This window comes from Haliaeetus albicilla, chromosome W, assembly GCF_947461875.1.
Source record: "Haliaeetus albicilla chromosome W, bHalAlb1.1, whole genome shotgun sequence".
NCBI classification, from domain to species: domain Eukaryota; kingdom Metazoa; phylum Chordata; class Aves; order Accipitriformes; family Accipitridae; genus Haliaeetus; species Haliaeetus albicilla.
The window spans coordinates 30,538,841-30,559,321 of record NC_091515.1 but is presented as its reverse complement, the minus strand read 5'-3'; positions in this window follow the sequence as shown (position 1 = coordinate 30,559,321).

Sequence of the window (20,481 nt, the reverse complement as noted above, 5' to 3'; positions counted from 1 at the left end):
CACCGAGTGAAGAGAGGTGACAGACACAGGAGAGGGGAAAGAGGGCAAAGAGACAAGCCGGGGAAAAGAGAGTGTCCAGAGAAAAGAGACATGACTGGGAAGAGAGAGCGAAAAGAGAGAGTTGATGAATGAGAGGGGAAAGAGAGAGGCGAGTGAAAGTGGGAAATCTACACACCGAATGAGGAGAGGTGACAGGCACAGGAGAGGGGAAATAGGGGAAAGAGACAAGCAGGGGAAATGAGGGAAAAGAGAGTGTCCAGGGAAAAGACACAGGACAGGGAAGAGAGAGTGAAGATAGAGAGAGTTGATGAATGAGAGGGAAAAGAGAGAGGCGAGTGAAAGCGGGGGAAAGTAGACACCGAGTGAAGAGAGGTGACAGACACAGGAGAGGGGAAAGAGGGGAAAGAGACAAACAGAGGAAAAGAGGGAAAAGAGAAATTCCAGGGAGAAGAGACATGACTGGGAAGAGAGAGTGAAAAGAGAGAGTTGATGAATGAGAGGGGAAAGAGAGAGGCGAGTGGAAGTGGGAAATCTACACACCCAATGAAGAGAGGTGACAGGCACAGGAGAGGGGAAATAGGGGAAAGAGACAAGCAGGGGGAAAGAGGGAAAAGAGAGTGTCCAGGGAAAAGACACAGGACAGGGAAGAGAGAGTGAAGATAGAGAGAGTTGATGAATGAGAGGGAAAAGAGAGAGGCGAGTGAAAGCGGGGAAAAGTAGACACCGAGTGAGGAGAGGTGACAGACAAAGGAGAGGGGAAAGAGGGGAAAGAGACAAGCCGGGGAAAAGAGAGTGTCCGGTGAAAAGAGAGTGTCCAGGGAAAAGAGACAGGACAGGGAGGAGAGAGTGAAGAGAGAGAGTTGATGAATGAGAGGGGAAAGAGAGAGGCGAGTGAAAGCAGGGAAAAGTAGACACCGAGTGAAGAGAGGTGACCGACACAGGAGAGGGGAAAGAGGGGAAAGAGACAAGCAGGGGAAAAGAGGGAAAAGAGAGTGTCCAAGGACAAGAGACAGGACAGGGAAGAGAGAGTGAAGAGAGAGAGTTGATGAATGAGAGGGAAAAGAGAGAGGCGAGTGGAAGGGGGAAATCTACACACCGAATGAAGAGAGGTGACCGACACAGGAGAGGGGAAAGAGGGGAAAGAGACAAACAGAGGAAAAGAGAGTGTCCAGGGAAAAGAGACAGGACAGGGAGGAGACAGTGAAGAGAGAGAGTTGATGAATGAGAGGGGAAAGAGAGAGGCGAGTGAAAGTGGGAAATCTACACACCGAATGAAGTGAGCTGACAGACACGGGAGAGGGGAAAGAGGGGAAAGAGACAAGCCGGGGAAAAGAGGGAAAAGAGAAATTCCAGGGAAAAGAGACATGACTGGGAAGAGAGAGTGAAAAGACAGAGTTGATGAATGAGAGGGGAAAGAGAGAGGCGAGTGAAAGCAGGGAAAAGTAGACACCGAGTGAAGAGAGGTGACAGACACAGGAGAGGGGAAAGAGGGGAAAGAGACAAGCAGGGGAAAAGAGAGTGTCCGGGGAAAAGAGAGTGTCCAGGGAAAAGAGACAGGACAGGGAGGAGAGAGTGAAGAGAGAGAGTTGATGAATGAGAGGGGAAAGAGAGAGGCGAGTGAAAGCAGGGAAAAGTAGACACCGAGTGAAGAGAGGTGACCGACACAGGAGAGGGGAAAGAGGGGAAAGAGACAAACAGAGGAAAAGATGGAAAAGAGAAATTCCAGGGAAAAGAGACATGACTGGGAAGAGAGAGTGAAAAGACAGAGTTGATGAATGAGAGGGGAAAGAGAGAGGCGAGTGAAAGTGGGAAATCTACACACCGAGTGAAGAGAGGTGACAGACACAGGAGAGGGGAAAGAGGGGAAAGAGAGAAGCCGGGGAAAAGAGAGTGTCCGGGGAAAAGAGAGTGTCCAGAGAAAAGAGACATGACTGGGAAGAGAGAGTGAAAAGAGAGAGTTGATGAATGAGACGGGAAAGAGAGAGGCGAGAGGAAGTGGGAAATTTACACACCGAATGAAGAGAGGTGACCGACACAGGAGAGGGGAAAGAGGGGAAAGAGACAAGCAGGGGAAAAGAGGGAAAAGAGAGTGTCCAGGGACAAGAGACAGGACAGGGAAGAGAGAGTGAAGAGAGAGAGTTGATGAATGAGAGGGAAAAGAGAGAGGCGAGTGAAGGTGGGAAATCTACACACCCAATGAAGAGAGGTGACCGACACAGGAGAGGGGAAAGAGGGGAAAGAGACAAACAGAGGAAAAGAGGGAAAAGAGAAATTCCAGGGAAAAGAGACAGGACAGGGAAGAGAGAGTGAAGATAGAGAGAGTTGATGAATGAGAGGGAAAAGAGAGAGGCGAGTGAAAGCGGGGAAAAGTAGACACCGAGTGAAGAGAGGTGACCGACACAGGAGAGGGGAAAGAGGGGAAAGAGACAAACAGAGGAAAAGAGGGAAAAGACAAATTCCAGGGAAAAGAGACAGGACAGGGAAGAGAGAGTGAAAAGGGAGAGTTGATGAATGAGAGGGAAAAGAGAGAGGCGAGTGAAAGTGGGAAATCTACACACCGAATGAAGAGAGGTGACAGGCACAGGAGAGGGGAAATAGGGGAAAGAGACAAGCAGGGGAAATGAGGGAAAAGAGAGTGTCCAGGGAAAAGACACAGGACAGGGAAGAGAGAGTGAAGAGAGAGAGAGTTGATGAATGAGAGGGAAAAGAGAGAGGCGAGTGAAAGCGGGGAAAAGTAGACACCGAGTGAAGAGAGGTGACATACACAGGAGTGGGGAAAGAGGGGAAAGAGACAAACAGAGGAAAAGAGAGTGTCCAGGGAAAAGAGACAGGACAGGGAGGAGACAGTGAAGAGAGAGAGTTGATGAATGAGAGGGGAAAGAGAGAGGCGAGTGAAAGTGGGAAATCTACACACCGAATGAAGTGAGCTGACAGACACGGGAGAGGGGAAAGAGGGGAAAGAGACAAGCCGGGGAAAAGAGGGAAAAGAGAAATTCCAGGGAAAAGAGACATGACTGGGAAGAGAGAGTGAAAAGACAGAGTTGATGAATGAGAGGGGAAAGAGAGAGGCGAGTGAAAGCAGGGAAAAGTAGACACCGAGTGAAGAGAGGTGACAGGCACAGGAGAGGGGAAAGAGGGGAAAGAGACAAGCCGGGGAAAAGAGAGTGTCCGGGGAAAAGAGAGTGTCCAGAGAAAAGAGACATGACTGGGAAGAGAGAGTGAAAAGAGAGAGTTGATGAATGAGAGGGGAAAGAGAGAGGCCAGAGAAAGTTGGACATTTACACAGCGAGTGAAGAGAGGTGACAGGCACAGGAGAGGGGAAAGAGGGGAAAGAGACAAGCCGGGGAAAAGAGAGTGTCCGGGGAAAAGAGAGTGTCCAGGGAAAAGAGACAGGACAGTGAAGAGAGAGTGAAAAGGGAGAGCTGATGAATGAGAGGGGAAAGAGAGAGGCGAGTGAAAGCAGGGAAAAGTAGACACCGAGTTAAGAGAGGTGACAGGCACAGGAGAGGTGAAAGAGGGCAAAGAGACAAGCCGGGGAAAAGAGAGTGTCCGGGGAAAAGAGAGTGTCCAGGGAAAAGAGACAGGACAGTGAAGAGAGAGTGAAAAGGGAGAGCTGATGAATGAGAGGGGAAAGAGAGAGGCGAGTGAAAGTGGGAAATTTACACACCGAGTGAAGAGAGGTGACAGGCACAGGAGAGGGGAAATAGGGGAAAGAGACAAGCCGGGGAAAAGAGGGAAAATAGAGTGTCCAGGGAAAAGAGACAGGACAGGGAAGAGAGAGTGAAGAGAGAGAGTTGATGAATGAGAGGGAAAAGAGAGAGGCGAGTGGAAGTGGGAAATCTACACACCGAATGAAGAGAGGTGACAGGCACAGGAGAGGGGAAAGAGGGGAAAGAGACAAACAGAGGAAAAGAGGGAAAAGGGAAGTTCCAGGGAAAAGAGACAGGACAGGGAAGAGAGAGTGAAAAGGGAGAGCTGATGAATGAGAGGGGAAAGAGAGAGGCGAGTGAAAGTGGGAAATCTACACACCGAATGAAGTGAGCTGACAGACAAGGGAGAGGGGAAAGAGGGGAAAGAGACAAGCAGGGGCAAAGAGGGAAAAGAGAAATTCCAGGGAAAAGAGACAGGACAGGGAAGAGAGAGTGAAAAGGGAGAGTTGATGAATGAGAGGGAAAAGAGAGAGGCGAGTGAAAGTGGGAAATCTACACACCGAATGAGGAGAGGTGACAGGCACAGGAGAGGGGAAATAGGGGAAAGAGACAAACAGAGGAAAAGAGGGAAAAGAGAGTGTCCAGGGAAAAGACACAGGACAGGGAAGAGAGAGTGAAGATAGAGAGAGTTGATGAATGAGAGGGAAAAGAGAGAGGCGAGTGAAAGCGAGGTGACAGACACAGGAGAGGGGAAATAGGGGAAAGAGACAAGCAGGGGAAAAGAGGGAAAAGAGAGTGTCCAGGGAAAAGAGACATGACTGGGAAGAGAGAGTGAAAAGAGAGAGTTGATGAATGAGAGGGGAAAGAGAGAGGCGAGAGAAAGTGCGACATTTACACACCGAATGAAGAGAGGTGACCGACACAGGAGAGGGGAAAGAGACAAGCAGGGGAAAAGAGGGAAAAGAGAGTGTCCAGGGGAAAGAGACAGGACAGGGAAGAGAGAGTGAAGAGAGAGAGTTGATGAATGAGAGGGAAAAGAGAGAGGCGAGTGGAAGTGGGAAATCAATACACCAAATGAAGAGAGGTGACAGGCACAGGAGAGGGGAAATAGGGGAAAGAGACAAGCAGGGGGAAAGAGAGTGTCAAAAATAGAGTGTCCAGGGACAAGAGACAGGACAGGGAAGAGAGAGTGAAGTGAGAGAGAGTTGATGAATGAGAGGTAAAAGAGAGAGGCTAGTGAAAGTGGGAAATCTACACACCGAATGAAGAGAGGTGACAGACACAGGAGAGGGGAAAGAAGGGAAAGAGACAAGCCGGGGAAAAGAGAGTGTCCAGGGAAAAGAGACAGGACAGGGAGGAGAGAGTGAAGAGAGAGAGTTGATGAATGAGAGGGAAAAGAGAGAGGCGAGTGAAGGTGGGAAATATACACACCGAATGAAGTGAGGTGACAGACACAGGAGAGGGGAAAGAGGGGAAAGAGACAAACAGAGGAAAAGAGGGAAAAGAGAAATTCCAGGGAAAAGAGACATGACTGGGAAGAGAGAGTGAAAATACAGAGTTGATGAATGAGAGGGAAAAGAGAGAGGCGAGTGAAAGAAGGGAAAATTAGACACCGAGTGAAGAGAGGTGACAGACACAGGAGAGGGGAAAGAGGGGAAAGAGACAAGCGGGGGGGAAAGAGAGAGTCCAGGGAAAAGAGACAGGACAGGGAGGACAGAGTGAAAAGAGGGAGTTGATGAATGAGAGGGAAACGAGAGAGGCGAGTGAAAGTGGGAAAATGAGACACCGAGGGAAGAGAGGTGACAGACACAGGAGAGGGGAAAGAGGGGGAAGAGACAAGCGAGAGAAAAGATGGAAAAGAGGGAGTTGAGGAAAGCAGGGGAAAGTGACTGCTGAGGGTAAAGAGGGAAGAGTTCATGGACAAAAGGCAAAAGTGGGAAAAGTGACAGGGGAGGGGAAAGAGGGGAAAGAGAGAGTGGAGGAATGAGAGGGAATAGAGGAAGGTGAGTGAAAGTGGGAAAATTAGATCCCGAGGGAAAAAAGGTGAGAGAGACAGGCGAGGGGAAAGAGGGAAAACAGACAAGCAGGGGAGAAGAGGGAAATGAGAGAGTCCAGGGAAAAGTGACCGGCAAGGGAAGACAGAGGGAAAAGAGAGAGTTGAGGAATGACAGGGCACAGAGCAAGGTGAGTGAAAGTGGGAAAATTGAATGTCGAGGGGAGAGCATTGAGAGAGGCAGGCGGGGGAAATGAAGGAAAAGAGACAAGCAAGGGGAAAAAAGAGGGAAAAGAGAGAGTCCAATGAAAGAAGGGAATAGCGACAGGCGAGGGGAAAGAGAGGGAAGAGAGAGAGCTGAGGAATGAGAGGGAAAAGAGAGAGGCGAGTGAAAGCGGGAAAATTAGACACCGAGGGAAGAGAGGTGAGAGACACAGGAGAGGGGAAAGAGGGGACAGAGACAAGCGAGAAAAGATGAAAAAGAGGGAGTTGAGGAAAGCAGGGGAAAGTGACTGCTGAGGGTAAAGAGGGAAGAGGTCATGGACAATAGGCAAAAGAGGGAAAAGCGACATGCGAGGGGAAAGAGAGGGAAGAGAGAGTCCAGGGAAAAGAGACAGGACAGGGAAGAGAGAGGGAAAAGAGAGAGTGGAGGGAAGGGAGGGAATAGAGGAAGGCGAGTGAAAGCGGGAAAAATGAACGCCGAGAGAACAGAGGTGAGAGAGACAGGCGAGGGGAAACAGGGAAAAGAGACAAGCGAGGGAAAAGTTGGAAAAGTGGGAGTTGAGGGAAAGCAGGGGAAAGTGACTGGTGAGGGTAAAGAGGGAAGAGTTCATGGAGAATAGGCAAAAGAGGGAAAAGCGACAGGCAAGGGAAAAGAGAGAGTTGAGGAATGAGAAGGAAAAGAGAGAAGCGAGAGTAAGTGGGAAAATGAGACACCGAGGGAAGAGAGGTGACAGACACAGGAGAGGGGAAACTGGTGAAAGAGTCAAGCAGGGGAAAAGAGGGAAAAGAGAAGTTCCAGGGAAAAGAGACAGGACAGGGAGGAGAGAGTGAAAAGAGGGAGTTGGTGAGTGAGAGGGAAAAGAGTGGGGCGAGAGAAAGTGGGATATTTACACACCGAGTGAAGAGAGGTGACAGACACAGGAGAGGGGAAAGAGGGGGAAGAGAAAAGCGGGGGTAAAGAGAGAGTCCAGGGAAAAGAGACAGGACAGGGAAGAGAGAGGGAAAAGAGGGAGTGGAGGAAAGGGAGGGAATAGAGGAAGGCGAGTGAAAGCGGGAAAAATGAACGCCGAGAGAAGAGAGGTGAGAGAGACAGGCGAGGGGAAACAGGGAACAGAGACAAGCGGGGGAAAAGTTGGAAAAGAGGGAGTTGAGGGAAAGCAGGGGAAAGCGACGGGTGAGGGTAAAGAGGGAAGAGTTCATGGAGAATAGGCAAAAGAGGGAAAAGCGACAGGCAAGGGAAAAGAGAGAGTTGAGGAATGAGAAGGAAAAGAGAGAGGCGAGAGAAAGTGGGAAAATGAGACACCGAGTGAAGAGAGGTGACAGACACAGGAGAGGGGAAATTGGTGAAAGAGACAAGCAGGGGAAAAGGGGGAAAAGAGAAGTTCCAGGGAAAAGAGACACGACTGGGAAGAGAGAGGGAAAAGAGGGAGTTGATGAATGAGAGGGGAAAGAGAGAGGCGAGAGAAAGTGGGAAAATGAGACACCGAGGGAAGAGAGGTGACAGACACAGGAGAGGGGAAACTGGTGAAAGAGTCAAGCAGGGGAAAAGAGGGAAAAGAGAAGTTCCAGGGAAAAGAGACAGGACAGGGAGGAGAGAGTGAAAAGAGGGAGTTGGTGAGTGAGAGGGAAAAGAGTGGGGCGAGAGAAAGTGGGATATTTACACACCGAGTGAAGAGAGGTGACAGACACAGGAGAGGGGAAAGAGGGGGAAGAGAAAAGCGGGGGTAAAGAGAGAGTCCAGGGAAAAGAGACAGGACAGGGAAGAGAGAGGGAAAAGAGGGAGTGGAGGAAAGGGAGGGAATAGAGGAAGGCGAGTGAAAGCGGGAAAAATGAACGCCGAGAGAAGAGAGGTGAGAGAGACAGGCGAGGGGAAACAGGGAACAGAGACAAGCGGGGGAAAAGTTGGAAAAGAGGGAGTTGAGGGAAAGCAGGGGAAAGCGACGGGTGAGGGTAAAGAGGGAAGAGTTCATGGAGAATAGGCAAAAGAGGGAAAAGCGACAGGCAAGGGAAAAGAGAGAGTTGAGGAATGAGAAGGAAAAGAGAGAGGCGAGAGAAAGTGGGAAAATGAGACACCGAGTGAAGAGAGGTGACAGACACAGGAGAGGGGAAATTGGTGAAAGAGACAAGCAGGGGAAAAGGGGGAAAAGAGAAGTTCCAGGGAAAAGAGACACGACTGGGAAGAGAGAGGGAAAAGAGGGAGTTGATGAATGAGAGGGGAAAGAGAGAGGCGAGAGAAAGTGGGAAATCTACACACCGAATGAAGAGAGGTGACAGGCACAGGAGAGGGGAAATAGGGGAAAGAGACAAGCAGGGGAAATGAGGGAAAAGAGAGTGTCCAGGGAAAAGACACAGGACAGGGAAGAGAGAGTGAAGATAGAGAGAGTTGATGAATGAGAGAAAAGGAGAGAGGCGAGTGAAAGCGGGGAAAATAGACACCGAGTGAGGAGAGGTGACAGACAAAGGAGAGGGGAAAGAGGGGAAAGAGACAAGCCGGGGAAAAGAGAGTGTCCGGGGAAAAGAGAGTGTCCAGGGAAAAGAGACAGGACAGGGAGGAGAGAGTGAAGAGAGAGAGTTGATGAATGAGAGGGGAAAGAGAGAGGCGAGTGAAAGCAGGGAAAAGTAGACACCGAGTGAAGAGAGGTGACAGACACAGGAGAGGGGAAAGAGGGCAAAGAGACAAGCCGGGGAAAAGAGAGTGTCCAGAGAAAAGAGACATGACTGGGAAGAGAGAGCGAAAAGAGAGAGTTGATGAATGAGAGGGGAAAGAGAGAGGCGAGAGGAAGTGGGAAATTTACACACCGAATGAAGAGAGGTGACCGACACAGGAGAGGGGAAAGAGGGGAAAGAGACAAGCAGGGGAAAAGAGGGAAAAGAGAGTGTCCAGGGACAAGAGACAGGACAGGGAAGAGAGAGTGAAGAGAGAGAGTTGATGAATGAGAGGGAAAAGAGAGAGGCGAGTGGAAGTGGGAAATCTACACACCGAATGAAGAGAGGTGACCGACACAGGAGAGGGGAAAGAGGGGAAAGAGACAAACAGAGGAAAAGAGGGAAAAGAGAAATTCCAGGGAAAAGAGACAGGACAGGGAAGAGAGAGTGAAAAGGGAGAGTTGATGAATGAGAGGGAAAAGAGAGAGGCGAGTGGAAGTGGGAAATCTACACACCGAATGAAGAGAGGTGACAGGCACAGGAGAGGGGAAATAGGGGAAAGAGACAAGCCGGGGAAATGAGGGAAAAGAGAGTGTCCAGGGAAAAGACACAGGACAGGGAAGAGAGAGTGAAGATAGAGAGAGTTGATGAATGAGAGGGAAAAGAGAGAGGCGAGTGAAAGCGGGGAAAAGTAGACACCGAGTGAAGAGAGGTGACAGGCACAGGAGAGGGGAAATAGGGGAAAGAGACAAGCCGGGGAAAAGAGGGAAAAGAGAAATTCCAGGGAAAAGAGACATGACTGGGAAGAGAGAGTGAAGAGAGAGAGTTGATGAATGAGAGGGGAAAGAGAGAGGCGAGTGAAAGCAGGGAAAAGTAGACACCGAGTGAAGAGAGGTGACCGACACAGGAGAGGGGAAAGAGGGGAAAGAGACAAGCAGGGGAAAAGAGGGAAAAGAGAGTGTCCAAGGACAAGAGACAGGACAGGGAAGAGAGAGTGAAGAGAGAGAGTTGATGAATGAGAGGGAAAAGAGAGAGGCGAGTGGAAGGGGGAAATCTACACACCGAATGAAGAGAGGTGACCGACACAGGAGAGGGGAAAGAGGGGAAAGAGACAAACAGAGGAAAAGAGAGTGTCCAGGGAAAAGAGACAGGACAGGGAGGAGACAGTGAAGAGAGAGAGTTGATGAATGAGAGGGGAAAGAGAGAGGCGAGTGAAAGTGGGAAATCTACACACCGAATGAAGTGAGCTGACAGACACGGGAGAGGGGAAAGAGGGGAAAGAGACAAGCCGGGGAAAAGAGGGAAAAGAGAAATTCCAGGGAAAAGAGACATGACTGGGAAGAGAGAGTGAAAAGACAGAGTTGATGAATGAGAGGGGAAAGAGAGAGGCGAGTGAAAGCAGGGAAAAGTAGACACCGAGTGAAGAGAGGTGACAGACACAGGAGAGGGGAAAGAGGGGAAAGAGACAAGCCGGGGAAAAGAGAGTGTCCGGGGAAAAGAGAGTGTCCAGGGAAAAGAGACAGGACAGGGAGGAGAGAGTGAGGAGAGAGAGTTGATGAATGAGAGGGAAAAGAGAGAGGCGAGTGAAAGCAGGGAAAAGTAGACACCGAGTAAAGAGAGGTGACAGACACAGGAGAGGGGAAAGAGGGCAAAGAGACAAGCCGGGGAAAAGAGAGTGTCCGGGGAAAAGAGAGTGTCCAGAGAAAAGAGACATGACTGGGAAGAGAGAGCGAAAAGAGAGAGTTGATGAATGAGAGGGGAAAGAGAGAGGCGAGAGGAAGTGGGAAATTTACACACCGAATGAAGAGAGGTGACCGACACAGGAGAGGGGAAAGAGGGGAAAGAGACAAGCAGGGGAAAAGTGGGAAAAGATAGTGTCCAGGGACAAGAGACAGGACAGGGAAGAGAGAGTGAAGAGAGAGAGTTGATGAATGAGAGGGAAAAGAGAGAGTCGAGTGGAAGTGGGAAATCTAAACACCGAATGAAGAGAGGTGACCGACACAGGAGAGGGGAAAGAGGGGAAAGAGACAAACAGAGGAAAAGAGGGAAAAGAGAAATTCCAGGGAAAAGAGACAGGACAGGGAAGAGAGAGTGAAAAGGGAGAGTTGATGAATGAGAGGGAAAAGAGAGAGGCGAGTGGAAGTGGGAAATCTACACACCGAATGAAGAGAGGTGACAGGCACAGGAGAGGGGAAATAGGGGAAAGAGACAAGCCGGGGAAATGAGGGAAAAGAGAGTGTCCAGGGAAAAGACACAGGACAGGGAAGAGAGAGTGAAGATAGAGAGAGTTGATGAATGAGAGGGAAAAGAGAGAGGCGAGTGAAAGCGGGGAAAAGTAGACACCGAGTGAGGAGAGGTGACAGACACAGGAGAGGGGAAAGAGGGGAAAGAGAAATTCCAGGGAATAGAGACATGACTGGGAAGAGAGAGTGAAGAGAGAGAGTGGATGAATGAGAGGGAAAAAAGAGAAGCGAGTGAAAGTGGGAAATCTACACACTGAATGAAGAGAGGTGACCGACACAGGAGAGGGGAAAGAGGGGAAAGAGACAAACAGAGGAAAAGAGGGAAAAGAGAAATTCCAGGGAAAAGAGACATGACTGGGAAGAGAGAGTGAAAAGACAGAGTTGATGAATGAGAGGGGAAAGAGAGAGGCGAGTGAAAGTGGGAAATCTACACACCGAGTGAAGAGAGGTGACAGACACAGGAGAGGGGAAAGAGGGGAAAGAGAGAAGCCGGGGAAAAGAGAGTGTCCGGGGAAAAGAGAGTGTCCAGAGAAAAGAGACATGACTGGGAAGAGAGAGTGAAAAGAGAGAGTTGATGAATGAGAGGGGAAAGAGAGAGGCGAGAGGAAGTGGGAAATTTACACACCGAATGAAGAGAGGTGACCGACACAGGAGAGGGGAAAGAGGGGAAAGAGACAAGCAGGGGAAAAGAGGGAAAAGAGAGTGTCCAGGGACAAGAGACAGGACAGGGAAGAGAGAGTGAAGAGAGAGAGTTGATGAATGAGAGGGAAAAGAGAGAGGCGAGTGGAAGGGGGAAATCTACACACCCAATGAAGAGAGGTGACCGACACAGGAGAGGGGAAAGAGGGGAAAGAGACAAACAGAGGAAAAGAGGGAAAAGAGAAATTCCAGGGAAAAGAGACAGGACAGGGAAGAGAGAGTGAAGATAGAGAGAGTTGATGAATGAGAGGGAAAAGAGAGAGGCGAGTGAAAGCGGGAAAAAGTAGACACCGAGTGAAGAGAGGTGACATACACAGGAGTGGGGAAAGAGGGGAAAGAGACAAACAGAGGAAAAGAGGGAAAAGACAAATTCCAGGGAAAAGAGACAGGACAGGGAAGAGAGAGTGAAAAGGGAGAGTTGATGAATGAGAGGGAAAAGAGAGAGGCGAGTGAAAGTGGGAAATCTACACACCGAATGAAGAGAGGTGACAGACAAGGGAGAGGGGAAAGAGGGGAAAGAGACAAGCAGGGGCAAAGAGGGAAAAGAGAAATTCCAGGGAAAAGAGACAGGACAGGGAAGAGAGAGTGAAAAGGGAGAGTTGATGAATGAGAGGGAAAAGAGAGAGGCGAGTGAAAGTGGGAAATCTACACACCGAATGAGGAGAGGTGACAGGCACAGGAGAGGGGAAATAGGGGAAAGAGACAAACAGAGGAAAAGAGGGAAAAGAGAGTGTCCAGGGAAAAGACACAGGACAGGGAAGAGAGAGTGAAGATAGAGAGAGTTGATGAATGAGAGGGAAAAGAGAGAGGCGAGTGAAAGCGAGGTGACAGACACAGGAGAGGGGAAATAGGGGAAAGAGACAAGCAGGGGAAAAGAGGGAAAAGAGAGTGTCCAGGGAAAAGAGACATGACTGGGAAGAGAGAGTGAAAAGAGAGAGTTGATGAATGAGAGGGGAAAGAGAGAGGCGAGAGAAAGTGCGACATTTACACACCGAATGAAGAGAGGTGACCGACACAGGAGAGGGGAAAGAGACAAGCAGGGGAAAAGAGGGAAAAGAGAGTGTCCAGGGGAAAGAGACAGGACAGGGAAGAGAGAGTGAAGAGAGAGAGTTGATGAATGAGAGGGAAAAGAGAGAGGCGAGTGGAAGTGGGAAATCAATACACCAAATGAAGAGAGGTGACAGGCACAGGAGAGGGGAAATAGGGGAAAGAGACAAGCAGGGGGAAAGAGAGTGTCAAAAATAGAGTGTCCAGGGACAAGAGACAGGACAGGGAAGAGAGAGTGAAGTGAGAGAGAGTTGATGAATGAGAGGTAAAAGAGAGAGGCTAGTGAAAGTGGGAAATCTACACACCGAATGAAGAGAGGTGACAGACACAGGAGAGGGGAAAGAAGGGAAAGAGACAAGCCGGGGAAAAGAGAGTGTCCAGGGAAAAGAGACAGGACAGGGAGGAGAGAGTGAAGAGAGAGAGTTGATGAATGAGAGGGAAAAGAGAGAGGCGAGTGAAGGTGGGAAATATACACACCGAATGAAGTGAGGTGACAGACACAGGAGAGGGGAAAGAGGGGAAAGAGACAAACAGAGGAAAAGAGGGAAAAGAGAAATTCCAGGGAAAAGAGACATGACTGGGAAGAGAGAGTGAAAATACAGAGTTGATGAATGAGAGGGAAAAGAGAGAGGCGAGTGAAAGAAGGGAAAATTAGACACCGAGTGAAGAGAGGTGACAGACACAGGAGAGGGGAAAGAGGGGAAAGAGACAAGCGGGGGGGAAAGAGAGAGTCCAGGGAAAAGAGACAGGACAGGGAGGACAGAGTGAAAAGAGGGAGTTGATGAATGAGAGGGAAACGAGAGAGGCGAGTGAAAGTGGGAAAATGAGACACCGAGGGAAGAGAGGTGACAGACACAGGAGAGGGGAAAGAGGGGGAAGAGACAAGCGAGAGAAAAGATGGAAAAGAGGGAGTTGAGGAAAGCAGGGGAAAGTGACTGCTGAGGGTAAAGAGGGAAGAGTTCATGGACAAAAGGCAAAAGTGGGAAAAGTGACAGGGGAGGGGAAAGAGGGGAAAGAGAGAGTGGAGGAATGAGAGGGAATAGAGGAAGGTGAGTGAAAGTGGGAAAATTAGATCCCGAGGGAAAAAAGGTGAGAGAGACAGGCGAGGGGAAAGAGGGAAAACAGACAAGCAGGGGAGAAGAGGGAAATGAGAGAGTCCAGGGAAAAGTGACCGGCAAGGGAAGACAGAGGGAAAAGAGAGAGTTGAGGAATGACAGGGCACAGAGCAAGGTGAGTGAAAGTGGGAAAATTGAATGTCGAGGGGAGAGCATTGAGAGAGGCAGGCGGGGGAAATGAAGGAAAAGAGACAAGCAAGGGGAAAAAAGAGGGAAAAGAGAGAGTCCAATGAAAGAAGGGAATAGCGACAGGCGAGGGGAAAGAGAGGGAAGAGAGAGAGCTGAGGAATGAGAGGGAAAAGAGAGAGGCGAGTGAAAGCGGGAAAATTAGACACCGAGGGAAGAGAGGTGAGAGACACAGGAGAGGGGAAAGAGGGGACAGAGACAAGCGAGAAAAGATGAAAAAGAGGGAGTTGAGGAAAGCAGGGGAAAGTGACTGCTGAGGGTAAAGAGGGAAGAGGTCATGGACAATAGGCAAAAGAGGGAAAAGCGACATGCGAGGGGAAAGAGAGGGAAGAGAGAGTCCAGGGAAAAGAGACAGGACAGGGAAGAGAGAGGGAAAAGAGAGAGTGGAGGGAAGGGAGGGAATAGAGGAAGGCGAGTGAAAGCGGGAAAAATGAACGCCGAGAGAACAGAGGTGAGAGAGACAGGCGAGGGGAAACAGGGAAAAGAGACAAGCGAGGGAAAAGTTGGAAAAGTGGGAGTTGAGGGAAAGCAGGGGAAAGTGACTGGTGAGGGTAAAGAGGGAAGAGTTCATGGAGAATAGGCAAAAGAGGGAAAAGCGACAGGCAAGGGAAAAGAGAGAGTTGAGGAATGAGAAGGAAAAGAGAGAAGCGAGAGTAAGTGGGAAAATGAGACACCGAGGGAAGAGAGGTGACAGACACAGGAGAGGGGAAACTGGTGAAAGAGTCAAGCAGGGGAAAAGAGGGAAAAGAGAAGTTCCAGGGAAAAGAGACAGGACAGGGAGGAGAGAGTGAAAAGAGGGAGTTGGTGAGTGAGAGGGAAAAGAGTGGGGCGAGAGAAAGTGGGATATTTACACACCGAGTGAAGAGAGGTGACAGACACAGGAGAGGGGAAAGAGGGGGAAGAGAAAAGCGGGGGTAAAGAGAGAGTCCAGGGAAAAGAGACAGGACAGGGAAGAGAGAGGGAAAAGAGGGAGTGGAGGAAAGGGAGGGAATAGAGGAAGGCGAGTGAAAGCGGGAAAAATGAACGCCGAGAGAAGAGAGGTGAGAGAGACAGGCGAGGGGAAACAGGGAACAGAGACAAGCGGGGGAAAAGTTGGAAAAGAGGGAGTTGAGGGAAAGCAGGGGAAAGCGACGGGTGAGGGTAAAGAGGGAAGAGTTCATGGAGAATAGGCAAAAGAGGGAAAAGCGACAGGCAAGGGAAAAGAGAGAGTTGAGGAATGAGAAGGAAAAGAGAGAGGCGAGAGAAAGTGGGAAAATGAGACACCGAGTGAAGAGAGGTGACAGACACAGGAGAGGGGAAATTGGTGAAAGAGACAAGCAGGGGAAAAGGAGGAAAAGAGAAGTTCCAGGGAAAAGAGACACGACTGGGAAGAGAGAGGGAAAAGAGGGAGTTGATGAATGAGAGGGGAAAGAGAGAGGCGAGAGAAAGTGGGAAAATGAGACACCGAGGGAAGAGAGGTGACAGACACAGGAGAGGGGAAACTGGTGAAAGAGTCAAGCAGGGGAAAAGAGGGAAAAGAGAAGTTCCAGGGAAAAGAGACAGGACAGGGAGGAGAGAGTGAAAAGAGGGAGTTGGTGAGTGAGAGGGAAAAGAGTGGGGCGAGAGAAAGTGGGATATTTACACACCGAGTGAAGAGAGGTGACAGACACAGGAGAGGGGAAAGAGGGGGAAGAGAAAAGCGGGGGTAAAGAGAGAGTCCAGGGAAAAGAGACAGGACAGGGAAGAGAGAGGGAAAAGAGGGAGTGGAGGAAAGGGAGGGAATAGAGGAAGGCGAGTGAAAGCGGGAAAAATGAACGCCGAGAGAAGAGAGGTGAGAGAGACAGGCGAGGGGAAACAGGGAACAGAGACAAGCGGGGGAAAAGTTGGAAAAGAGGGAGTTGAGGGAAAGCAGGGGAAAGCGACGGGTGAGGGTAAAGAGGGAAGAGTTCATGGAGAATAGGCAAAAGAGGGAAAAGCGACAGGCAAGGGAAAAGAGAGAGTTGAGGAATGAGAAGGAAAAGAGAGAGGCGAGAGAAAGTGGGAAAATGAGACACCGAGTGAAGAGAGGTGACAGACACAGGAGAGGGGAAATTGGTGAAAGAGACAAGCAGGGGAAAAGGGGGAAAAGAGAAGTTCCAGGGAAAAGAGACACGACTGGGAAGAGAGAGGGAAAAGAGGGAGTTGATGAATGAGAGGGGAAAGAGAGAGGCGAGAGAAAGTGGGAAATCTACACACCGAATGAAGAGAGGTGACAGGCACAGGAGAGGGGAAATAGGGGAAAGAGACAAGCAGGGGAAATGAGGGAAAAGAGAGTGTCCAGGGAAAAGACACAGGACAGGGAAGAGAGAGTGAAGATAGAGAGAGTTGATGAATGAGAGAAAAGGAGAGAGGCGAGTGAAAGCGGGGAAAATAGACACCGAGTGAGGAGAGGTGACAGACAAAGGAGAGGGGAAAGAGGGGAAAGAGACAAGCCGGGGAAAAGAGAGTGTCCGGGGAAAAGAGAGTGTCCAGGGAAAAGAGACAGGACAGGGAGGAGAGAGTGAAGAGAGAGAGTTGATGAATGAGAGGGGAAAGAGAGAGGCGAGTGAAAGCAGGGAAAAGTAGACACCGAGTGAAGAGAGGTGACAGACACAGGAGAGGGGAAAGAGGGCAAAGAGACAAGCCGGGGAAAAGAGAGTGTCCAGAGAAAAGAGACATGACTGGGAAGAGAGAGCGAAAAGAGAGAGTTGATGAATGAGAGGGGAAAGAGAGAGGCGAGAGGAAGTGGGAAATTTACACACCGAATGAAGAGAGGTGACCGACACAGGAGAGGGGAAAGAGGGGAAAGAGACAAGCAGGGGAAAAGAGGGAAAAGAGAGTGTCCAGGGACAAGAGACAGGACAGGGAAGAGAGAGTGAAGAGAGAGAGTTGATGAATGAGAGGGAAAAGAGAGAGGCGAGTGGAAGTGGGAAATCTACACACCGAATGAAGAGAGGTGACCGACACAGGAGAGGGGAAAGAGGGGAAAGAGACAAACAGAGGAAAAGAGGGAAAAGAGAAATTCCAGGGAAAAGAGACAGGACAGGGAAGAGAGAGTGAAAAGGGAGAGTTGATGAATGAGAGGGAAAAGAGAGAGGCGAGTGGAAGTGGGAAATCTACACACCGAATGAAGAGAGGTGACAGGCACAGGAGAGGGGAAATAGGGGAAAGAGACAAGCCGGGGAAATGAGGGAAAAGAGAGTGTCCAGGGAAAAGACACAGGACAGGGAAGAGAGAGTGAAGATAGAGAGAGTTGATGAATGAGAGGGAAAAGAGAGAGGCGAGTGAAAGCGGGGAAAAGTAGACACCGAGTGAAGAGAGGTGACAGGCACAGGAGAGGGGAAATAGGGGAAAGAGACAAGCCGGGGAAAAGAGGGAAAAGAGAAATTCCAGGGAAAAGAGACATGACTGGGAAGAGAGAGTGAAGAGAGAGAGTTGATGAATGAGAGGGGAAAGAGAGAGGCGAGTGAAAGCAGGGAAAAGTAGACACCGAGTGAAGAGAGGTGACCGACACAGGAGAGGGGAAAGAGGGGAAAGAGACAAGCAGGGGAAAAGAGGGAAAAGAGAGTGTCCAAGGACAAGAGACAGGACAGGGAAGAGAGAGTGAAGAGAGAGAGTTGATGAATGAGAGGGAAAAGAGAGAGGCGAGTGGAAGGGGGAAATCTACACACCGAATGAAGAGAGGTGACCGACACAGGAGAGGGGAAAGAGGGGAAAGAGACAAACAGAGGAAAAGAGAGTGTCCAGGGAAAAGAGACAGGACAGGGAGGAGACAGTGAAAAGAGAGAGTTGATGAATGAGAGGGGAAAGAGAGAGGCGAGTGAAAGTGGGAAATCTACACACCGAATGAAGTGAGCTGACAGACACGGGAGAGGGGAAAGAGGGGAAAGAGACAAGCCGGGGAAAAGAGGGAAAAGAGAAATTCCAGGGAAAAGAGACATGACTGGGAAGAGAGAGTGAAAAGACAGAGTTGATGAATGAGAGGGGAAAGAGAGAGGCGAGTGAAAGCAGGGAAAAGTAGACACCGAGTGAAGAGAGGTGACAGACACAGGAGAGGGGAAAGAGGGGAAAGAGACAAGCCGGGGAAAAGAGAGTGTCCGGGGAAAAGAGAGTGTCCAGGGAAAAGAGACAGGACAGGGAGGAGAGAGTGAGGAGAGAGAGTTGATGAATGAGAGGGAAAAGAGAGAGGCGAGTGAAAGCAGGGAAAAGTAGACACCGAGTAAAGAGAGGTGACAGACACAGGAGAGGGGAAAGAGGGCAAAGAGACAAGCCGGGGAAAAGAGAGTGTCCGGGGAAAAGAGAGTGTCCAGAGAAAAGAGACATGACTGGGAAGAGAGAGCGAAAAGAGAGAGTTGATGAATGAGAGGGGAAAGAGAGAGGCGAGAGGAAGTGGGAAATTTACACACCGAATGAAGAGAGGTGACCGACACAGGAGAGGGGAAAGAGGGGAAAGAGACAAGCAGGGGAAAAGTGGGAAAAGATAGTGTCCAGGGACAAGAGACAGGACAGGGAAGAGAGAGTGAAGAGAGAGAGTTGATGAATGAGAGGGAAAAGAGAGAGTCGAGTGGAAGTGGGAAATCTAAACACCGAATGAAGAGAGGTGACCGACACAGGAGAGGGGAAAGAGGGGAAAGAGACAAACAGAGGAAAAGAGGGAAAAGAGAAATTCCAGGGAAAAGAGACAGGACAGGGAAGAGAGAGTGAAAAGGGAGAGTTGATGAATGAGAGGGAAAAGAGAGAGGCGAGTGGAAGTGGGAAATCTACACACCGAATGAAGAGAGGTGACAGGCACAGGAGAGGGGAAATAGGGGAAAGAGACAAGCCGGGGAAATGAGGGAAAAGAGAGTGTCCAGGGAAAAGACACAGGACAGGGAAGAGAGAGTGAAGATAGAGAGAGTTGATGAATGAGAGGGAAAAGAGAGAGGCGAGTGAAAGCGGGGAAAAGTAGACACCGAGTGAGGAGAGGTGACAGACACAGGAGAGGGGAAAGAGGGGAAAGAGAAATTCCAGGGAATAGAGACATGACTGGGAAGAGAGAGTGAAGAGAGAGAGTGGATGAATGAGAGGGAAAAAAGAGAAGCGAGTGAAAGTGGGAAATCTACACACTGAATGAAGAGAGGTGACCGACACAGGAGAGGGGAAAGAGGGGAAAGAGACAAACAGAGGAAAAGAGGGAAAAGAGAAATTCCAGGGAAAAGAGACATGACTGGGAAGAGAGAGTGAAAAGACAGAGTTGATGAATGAGAGGGGAAAGAGAGAGGCGAGTGAAAGTGGGAAATCTACACACCGAGTGAAGAGAGGTGACAGACACAGGAGAGGGGAAAGAGGGGAAAGAGAGAAGCCGGGGAAAAGAGAGTGTCCGGGGAAAAGAGAGTGTCCAGAGAAAAGAGACATGACTGGGAAGAGAGAGTGAAAAGAGAGAGTTGATGAATGAGAGGGGAAAGAGAGAGGCGAGAGGAAGTGGGAAATTTACACACCGAATGAAGAGAGGTGACCGACACAGGAGAGGGGAAAGAGGGGAAAGAGACAAGCAGGGGAAAAGAGGGAAAAGAGAGTGTCCAGGGACAAGAGACAGGACAGGGAAGAGAGAGTGAAGAGAGAGAGTTGATGAATGAGAGGGAAAAGAGAGAGGCGAGTGGAAGGGGGAAATCTACACACCCAATGAAGAGAGGTGACCGACACAGGAGAGGGGAAAGAGGGGAAAGAGACAAACAGAGGAAAAGAGGGAAAAGAGAAATTCCAGGGAAAAGAGACAGGACAGGGAAGAGAGAGTGAAGATAGAGAGAGTTGATGAATGAGAGGGAAAAGAGAGAGGCGAGTGAAAGCGGGAAAAAGTAGACACCGAGTGAAGAGAGGTGACATACACAGGAGTGGGGAAAGAGGGGAAAGAGACAAACAGAGGAAAAGAGGGAAAAGACAAATTCCAGGGAAAAGAGACAGGACAGGGAAGAGAGAGTGAAAAGGGAGAGTTGATGAATGAGAGGGAAAAGAGAGAGGCGAGTGAAAGTGGGAAATCTACACACCGAATGAAGTGAGCTGACAGACAAGGGAGAGGGGAAAGAGGGGAAAGAGACAAGCAGGGGCAAAGAGGGAAAAGAGAAATTCCAGGGAAAAGAGACAGGACAGGGAAGAGAGAGTGAAAAGGGAGAGTTGATGAATGAGAGGGAAAAGAGAGAGGCGAGTGAAAGTGGGAAATCTACACACCGAATGAGGAGAGGTGACAGGCACAGGAGAGGGGAAATAGGGGAAAGAGACAAACAGAGGAAAAGAGGGAAAAGAGAGTGTCCAGGGAAAAGACACAGGACAGGGAAGAGAGAGTGAAGATAGAGAGAGTTGATGAATGAGAGGGAAAAGAGAGAGGCGAGTGAAAGCGAGGTGACAGACACAGGAGAGGGGAAATAGGGGAAAGAGACAAGCAGGGGAAAAGAGGGAAAAGAGAGTGTCCAGGGAAAAGAGACATGACTGGGAAGAGAGAGTGAAAAGAGAGAGTTGATGAATGAGAGGGGAAAGAGAGAGGCGAGAGAAAGTGCGACATTTACACACCGAATGAAGAGAGGTGACCGACACAGGAGAGGGGAAAGAGACAAGCAGGGGAAAAGAGGGAAAAGAGAGTGTCCAGGGGAAAGAGACAGGACAGGGAAGAGAGAGTGAAGAGAGAGAGTTGATGAATGAGAGGGAAAAGA